General features: G+C 47.3%; 1 long non-coding RNA gene and 1 pseudogene across 1 annotated transcript; one reads left to right on the top strand and one right to left on the bottom strand.

Moving 5' to 3' along the window:
• Positions 1 to 284: 284 nt before the first annotated feature.
• On the bottom strand, positions 285 to 1899 carry LOC139074848 (uncharacterized). Its single transcript, XR_011524701.1, has 3 exons — positions 1420 to 1899; positions 1144 to 1324; positions 285 to 522 (listed from the first exon to the last, which is right to left on the bottom strand). It is a non-coding gene; the product is annotated as an uncharacterized lncRNA (long non-coding RNA).
• Positions 1900 to 5694: 3795 nt separating this feature from the next.
• Positions 5695 to 6288, top strand: LOC103561767 (non-histone chromosomal protein HMG-14 pseudogene; annotated as a pseudogene).
• The last annotated feature ends 1986 nt before the right edge of the window (positions 6289 to 8274 follow it).

Raw genomic sequence — 8274 nt, 5'->3', positions numbered from 1 at the left:
AATGTCTACTCAGATCCTTTGCCCATCTTTTCATGGGTTGTCTTTTTATTATTGAGTTGTAAGATGTATTCTAGAAATAAGTGCCTTATCGTATACACATGATTTGCAAAAATTTTCTACCACTCTGTGGACTGTCCTTTCACTTTGTTGACGGTGCCCTTTGAAGCACAGAGGTTTTTAATTTTGTTGATGTCCAGTCTATCTATTTTTCCTTTGGCTCCCTGTGCTTTTGGTTTCTGTATTAGTTAGGGTTCTCCAGAGAAACAGACACAATAGGGTATATATAGAGAGAGATATAAGAGGAGATTTATTATGGGAATTGGCTCATGTGGTTTTGGAGGCTGAGTTTTGCCACGATATACTACTTGCAAGCTGGAGACCCAGGAAAGCCGGTGGCGTAATTCAGTCTGAGTCTGAAGGCCTGAGAACCCCAGGGGCTGCTGGTGTAATGTCCAGAGTCCAAAGGCCTGAGAACCAAGGATGGTCCTGATGTTGGAGCGCAGGAGAAGATGGATGAACCAGCTGAATAAGAGAGAGAGAGAATTAGCCCTTTCTCTGCTTTTCTGTTCTATTGGGGCCCTCAATGGGTTAGATGATGCCCACCCACATCGGAGAGGGTAGATCTTCTTTATTCAGTCTGTTTATTTGAATGACCATCTCTTCCAGAAACACCTTCACAGACACATCCAGAAATAATGTTTTACCAGCTGTCTGGGCATCCCTTCCTTAGCCCTGTCAAGTTGGCACATAAAATGAGCCATCACAGTGTCAGATCTAAGAAACCACTGCTGGTGGGAATGTAAAATGGTACAGCCGCTCGGGAAAAACAGTTTGGCAGTTTCTTATAAAGTTAAACACTCACATACAACACGACCCAGCAGTCCCAATCCTAGGCATCCACCCTAGAGAAATATAGTTACCTTCACACGAAAACCTGCACGCTGACGTTACAACAGCCGTGTCCATAATCTCCGAAACCTGGACACAAGTCACATGTCCAAGTGGTAAGGGGATAACCAAATTGCGGTACCTGATACAGTGGAACACCGCTGAGCAAGAAAATAAGATGTGATATCCACTCGCAACACAACTGAGTGAAAGAAGCCAGCCTCAAAAATTTATCTACTGGATTATCCCACCTACCTGATATTCTTGAAGAGACAAAACTACAGAGATGGAGAACGGATCAGCGGTGGCCAGCGGTTAGGAGTGGAGCGAGGCTGCGACTGCAAGGGGCTGCAGGAGGGAGTTTTTCACGGACCTATCCAGTACCGTGATTGAGTGGGAATTCCACACTTCTATACCTGTGTTAAAATGCATAGAACTGAAAAAAAAGAAAAAACTCACTTTGCACGATAATTTTAAAAAATTAAAAATTTAAAAATATCTACCGCGTGGATTGTTGGGCAGACAAAATACCCTATGTTCTGTCCAGGAAACCGCGCTCTTGGGGTTCGTCGGCGTGGCTGACTTGGTTAGGCAGGAAGAAACTTCGGACGCTGGCCGGGAGAACAGCGCGTGTAACAGGCCCTGCTGGCGGTCCAGGCGCCACGGGCGAAGCCGCACGGAAGGTGGTGTTGGGAGCTCCTCCGAGGGCCTGATCAGACGGGCACCGAGCAGGTGACCGGGTCCTCAGAGCCCGCGCGCGTCCCCGCCTGTCCGGGAGGGGGCGACCGGAGCCCCGCGCGGAGATGGTCAGTGGGACGTGCCTGGAGCCTCCAGGTGGGAGCGCCCCCTCCCCACACCCGGTCTGGACGAGCGGGGAGCCAAGGGACAGCCCCACACCCCTTCTCCTGCCCCACCCGGCCTTCGGACCCCAGGGTGGACCCTTTCCGAGTGCGCCTGGGTCCGGGCGCCCTGCGGAGCCGGCAGCGCGGGACTCGCTGGGGAAACCGTGGTGTCCCCGCCTCCGGCCGCCTGCAAAGCCAGAGGAGCTGCAGACCGTGGCGCGGGCTTCCGGGGAGCCCGGCTAGGTTTCCAGGGTCCAGGACCCCCACACCACCCAGGGGTGCGACAGGGCAGTTGGGGGGCTGGGCCTGCAGTGTTCCGGGTTCTAGTTTCGCTCCACGGTTGATTCTGATGCACAATCAAGTTTGGGAACCCCTGACTTACATCCTCTTTCAGGTCAATTGGCAATCCACAAGGTGGATGCCAAGATGAAAGTACGAAAGCTACAGTCTCCTCGCTTTGCTGGTCTGTAAATCCACTCCTTTCACAGGATGCTTGAACGTCTGTTATAACTGGCAGCCCTTTGTTCAGCATTCCCGATGCCCCTGAACCCCAGCGACCAGCGACTGGGAGCTCCCTCCCTAAACCTGTCACCTCATCCCCAGACAAGCTGACTTAAGTGCTGGTCCTGCGCTGGGTGTGGGGACACAGCCCCAGGTAAGAGAGGTCAGCAGAGGCCAGAGGAGCACTGTGGAGCAGAACAGCGGGACCCCGAACCCCCAAGGTAAATTTACCAAAGCAGGAAGAATGGCTCTGCTGACCAACCTGGAGACCCCTCTGAGGAGGTGAGGTTGAAGGGTGAAGAGAGGGAGTCTCTTTCATGGTGGAGAAACATCGGGTGCACTGTTCCCCATGGGGAAGGGTGGCTGGACCAGGTGTGTGGGGGGGAAGGAGGGCATGTGAGAGAGCAGAGGGTCCCCCTGGGAGATGAGGTGGGAAATCCTGGTGGTTAAGGTCAGATAGGAAGGGCCTCACATGGCAAGGCAAGGACTGCTGTCTTTCCTATAGGTACCAGGAAGTCAAAGGAGGTTTATAAACACGTTGATTCAGTGAAAGCGGTGAAGGTGCCTAGTTGTAGCTGAGTCCCACAACACAACGTGCCTGACGACAAAGCCACTGGGGTCTGAGGCTATGTAGATAGAATGTGGAAGGTGAGAGCCCCTTCCACACAGGAGGGACGTGTGGAGAATCACGCTTGGTTTGGCGCCACACTCAGAGGGTGTTTGAGTTGGGAGTCACGGAGGCGTGAGAGTGCTCAGGAAAAATTGGGAAGGGCTATGGCAGGGGAGAGGTGATGAGAGCTCAGGGTCGGGGGCAGGGAGGGGAAGCTGCAGCCAAAGAGGTTTGGCCCAATAGTCAGGTTGTCTGGAGGTAAAGGGATGACTTCAGAGAGGGAGCTCCCAGTCACTGGGCCCTGGGCTGTTATAGCAGACGTTCAAGCATCACACACATCACACGTGAAGGTTGTCCATTCATTCATTCCTGTTCCCTGAGTGAGCCGGGAGCCACAGGAGGGCTTCAGTAGAGTGACTGGTCTGAGTTCCATTGACCACGGCTCACTCTGGCACCAAGGAATCATGTTGGAGAACAGCAAAGAAAGTTCTGGATCAGGAATGAAATTGATGTGCCCTAAAGATGGGCTGTTACGTAGCTGTGGCTGGAAAGGCAACGAGGACTCAGTGTTTGTGTGTGTGTGGATTGATTGATCAATTGTCAGCGAACAGCATGATGAATTCAAAATGTGATCAGGCCCTGGTGGAACTGAGGCAAACTTTAATCTGATCAGATCCTTGGCCACATGGCCTTACCGCTCAAGTCATTTCTGACTTCTCTTGACTTCACAGTCTATTTTTCAATGCTGTCTTACCACAAACCTCGACAGATTCTTTGACAGTCAGCTTAACTGCCACTGAAGCTTGTTTTTTAAAGAAATGGTCTCTATCCTTATGGAGCCAACACGGTGGGTTCGGGAGTCAGATACTCTTAGCTTTGCCCCTTGACTTGCTGTGAGTGACCCTTTGGCAAATTGCTCACCTTCCCTAAGCCTCAGTTTTCACTTCTACAAACAGTACTCACTCCACGGGGTTTTGTAAGGCTTAGATGAGAGCAAGCCAGCAAAGTGTCTGCAGGGAGGTTGCCCGTAGACTGTGCTCAGGAAACATGATTCCTCATTCCTATGGGCCTGAGGGCCAGCCAGGAGCATTTCCGTGGTTTAGAGAGATGCCAGACGGGTCCTGTGGTATCTTTCTAGACGGAATCAACAACTCTCAAATGATTTTTCAAGAGCATTTACAAACTCTTTCAGACTAATCTCAGGTTTGCTGTAAGTGGAATTTCGAGTTTAGATATACTTTTGAGCTACCATAAAGCATCTTCCCTCTTTAACATCCTCTAAATTTCCTCGAAAGATAGACTCCACAGTTGCAGAATATGATTCAGACATCTGTTAGAGCCTTTTTCTTTTTTTGGTGAAAAATGGGATTTATTGCATACACCAAGCATAAAATACTTTTATGGCAATTTTTAAAATCATGGTAAAATGCACATAACATCAATTTTACCATCTTTAAGTGTATGATTGAGGGGCATTAAGTGCATTCACAATGTTGGAGTCCTTTTTTTTTTCTTTCTGCTTTTTTCTCACCAAATTCCCCCAGTGCATAGTTGTATATATTTTAGTTGTGGGTCCTTCTAGTTGTGGCACGTGGGACGCCGCCTCAACGTGGCCTGACGAATGGTGCCATGTCCGCGCCCAGGTTCTGAACCAGCGAAACCCTGGGCCACCGAAGTGGAGCACGCAAACTTAACCACTCGGCCACAGGGCCGGCCCCTGTTGGAGTCTTTTTGATACATCAGATGCACAGGGTTTTCCAGGAGTATGAGTTTGGGTCACTGTATATGCCCGATGCAGGTCGCCTCCCATCTTATAACAATTACAGGGCCCCTCTCTGGTGGGGGGATCCTAAATTATAATAACCTAATATAGCATAGATACTGTATATGAGATAGAATCCTAACTGTGCTTGAAGGCTCTCTCAAGGTTCCCCTTTAGGTGAACTCTCAGGAGCTTGGTAAGGTCCCAGCTAAGACGGAAGTTTTGTTCACACTGGCACGTGTAAAGGGCCTCTCTCCAGTGTGGACACTCTGATGGGTGAGAAGATTTGATCTTTGGCAAAAGCTTTCTCACCCTGCTTGCATTTATAAGGCCTCTCTCCAGTGTGAACACCCTGATGATTGATGAGATCACACAATAGGGCCTCTCTCTGCATGAATGTTTTGGCATGTGATAAGATTTGAGCTTTGGCAGAAGGCTTCCCCACAATCATTGCATTTATAAGGTTTCTCCCCAGGGAGTGTCCTCTTGTGTTGAGAAAGCCGTGACTAATTCCTGAAGGCTTTTCCACACTCACAACATTTATATGGTTTCTCTCTAGAATAAACTCTCTGATGTACAAGGAGGTGAGACTTCTGCCTGAAGGATTTTCCACAGTCACTGCACTTAAATGGCTTCTGCCCGGTCTGGATTTTCCAATGCTGAGTAGGGGCGCTGCTCCCAGTGGACGCCTTCCCGCATTCATTACACACGAAGGGCTTCTCTTCAGCAAGTTTTCTCAGGTGCATTTTAGGGTGGGACTTCTGACGGCTGGTTTTCCCACAATCACTACATATGTAGGATTTCTTTACTCTGGGGCTTTTCTCATGTTTACCAATGGCTGAGCAACCCAATTTACATTTCTTACAAGATCTTTCTTCTTGGGAATGTTGACATTTTGGTCAACCTTCTTATGGCTATAGGCTTTTTCTCCAAAGGGGGGTTTTCTGGGGATGACTGTTGCTCTCCTAGAACAAAAGCTGGAGGAAGGGGACACTTTCTTTCTCTCTCTTGTGGAATTTTGCTGCCCTGTTTCTAAACAGCTCACAGATTTGTCAGACTGATCAAATCTTCCGTTCATATCAGTCCATCTTGGGGTGCTCGGCTCATTCTTGGTTGTCAACTTTGGGTCTAAGCCAATAAACAGAACAGGTAAATGTCATTAATCCCTGTGGTCAGGAAAAGAAACGTTCTACAGGCGGGTCTCAGAAGCTCAGACGCAGGAGGAGCGGCAGGCAGGCCAGCTTCACAAAGGCTTTGGACCATGGCCTGCAGGCTCCTGGCATGCACCGCCACCATCACGATGCCCAAGAGGAAGGTCAGCTCTGCTGAGGGCGTGACAAAGGAGGAGCCCAAGAGGAGATCACAGAGGTTGTCAGCTAAAGCTGCTCCTGCCAAAGTGGAAATGAAGCCAAGAAAGGTAGCAGGAAAGGATAAATCTTCAGACAAAAAAGTGCAAACCAAAGGGAAAAGAGGAACAAAGGAAAAACAGGCCAAACTGGCTCACCAAGAAACTGAGAAGACTTACCTGCAGAAAATGGAGAAATCGAAAATGAGGAGAGTGCAGCCTCTGATGAAGCAGGAAAGAAAGAAGCCAAGTCTGATTAATGTCATACACCATGTCTTATCAGCAATCCCTATCTGCTTTGTTGTGCAATCCAGAGGGATATTTTTATCATTTTGTAAATGCAAGTTTTTTAGTAGCTCTGGAAACATTTAAGAAAGAAGGAATCCCGCTTCATCCCATTTTTTAAGTGCAAATGCTTTTTTTTTAAGAGGTGCAATCATTTGCTGGCTGTTTATTTTTTGGCACAACCAGGAAACACTGGGATGTTGAATATGGGAAGCTTTGATTGTCTTGGGCTTCGGCTCAACATTCCGTAGATGCGGGTAGTTTTTATATGCTAAAATACAAAGCATACTAAATGGCAATTTGGAGTCAGTCGTGCATTAACATATCTTGAACATTTTAAATTACTTCCACTCTTATGTTGTTTCTGATAGAATTGTTTCCTAAAGAACACCGCTCCTTGATCTTGGCTCTCCCTGTCAGGATTTTGTGTCCTCTGTGACATCTTTGGCTGTGGAAGTCCAGTTTTCCTAGTAACTTTGTTAATGTGCTGTGAAAGATTGAAATTTTGAGTATGTAGTGTATTTGATACTAAATTGTGAATTAGTGAGACTTACGATGAAACAGGTGTCAACATTTGAAGATATTGGTACTTGATATCCTGTTAAGGGAAATTTGCCTCCACATTTTAAGCTGGAAAGTCACTGGAACAACCATTTAGAAAAGGATCATAACTACATGAATTTTTAGATTTTTGGTATGTATGTCAAGAATTGTGTACTGATTGAAATGATTGTGTATTGATCCTCAAAACAACCAATAATATCTCAATTATGAAAAAAAATAAAAGAAAAATTCTACGAAAAGCCTAGAAAGATCTACATGAATCTTAGGTAAATGGGCAGGCAGCCTGGGCGTTGGAGGCAGACAGAGCTTCAGCGAGAATTGGCGCTCCACACTTAATTGCTTGAAGGCCCTGAGTCTATTTACTTCTGTATAAAATAGGGATGTAACTAACTCCTACTTCAGATTCTTCTGGGTACAGAATGTGTGTGAAAGCAGTGAGCACTGTACATGACATAGGAAGCTGCCGTGTTTGTTCAGTAAACAGTAGCTAGTGTGATCTTCAACAGGGACTTGCTAAGTACATCCTTCACACTTAGGTCCGGTGGGTTTCTGACACCCTGCTAAGCAGAGGCAGAGGAGAGTGTAATAAGAAAGCACACCCATATCAGAAATTCATAATCGATTTTGTTTCCATGCTTCAAACCTCTGCTAACTGTATCTCCTCTATCAAGATACTTCACTTCTTGGGCCGGCCCAGTGGCATAGTGGTTAAGTTCGTGTGCTCCACTTTGGCAGCCTGGGGTTTGTGGGTTCAGATCCCAGGTACAGACCTACACACTGCTCATTAAGCCACGCTGTGGTGACAGCCCACATACCAAAAAATAGAGGAAGACTGGCACAGTTGTTAGCTCAGGGACAATCTTCCTCAAGCAAAAAAAAAAAACCCACAAAACCACAAAAGAACTCTCACCTATCAGAATAGTTATTACAAATCCTGTACAGGAAAAGGGGTCCGGTGAAGACTGATAACATACCCAAGGTTAGCATTCTGGATGGCAGGAGGACAATGCTAGCTAGATTGTGAGAGGACAAAGGCTCACATCACAGGTGGCCCTTTGATGTGCAAAATGAGGCTCCGCCAGCCTGCTCATCTTTGCACTTTAATATCTTTTGCTGGATTTCACAGAGCACATAAATAACTCTTATACTTGAGAACAGTTTTAAATGTTTCTTCAGACAAATCAGGTTAGTCCACTAAGTTTTGCAGATAATTTGGTTAATTTCCAGTGAATTACCTTCTGGAGAACAGGCCTGAGTTATGTTCTTATAGGCCCAGTTCTTAAATGGGACATCTTTAGTGTGAGAAAACCCATTCCTGATGTGCCGTAGGCTTCTCTGGTCCCCGCTGTCTGTGCTCGAGGGTCTCGAGGCAGGAAGGACGTTATCATGGCTGGGAAGAAGGAGGGGATTGAAGCTGCTTTACTCTCTCAAAGAAAACAGGTATTCCAAGTATATAAGCTGCTGAAGTGTCGGAAGA

Source organism: Equus przewalskii, chromosome 12 (genome assembly GCF_037783145.1).
Source record: "Equus przewalskii isolate Varuska chromosome 12, EquPr2, whole genome shotgun sequence".
Taxonomy (NCBI): domain Eukaryota; kingdom Metazoa; phylum Chordata; class Mammalia; order Perissodactyla; family Equidae; genus Equus; species Equus przewalskii.
The sequence above is the reverse complement of the archived record's forward strand: the minus strand, read 5'-3'. Positions and strand labels throughout refer to the sequence as shown.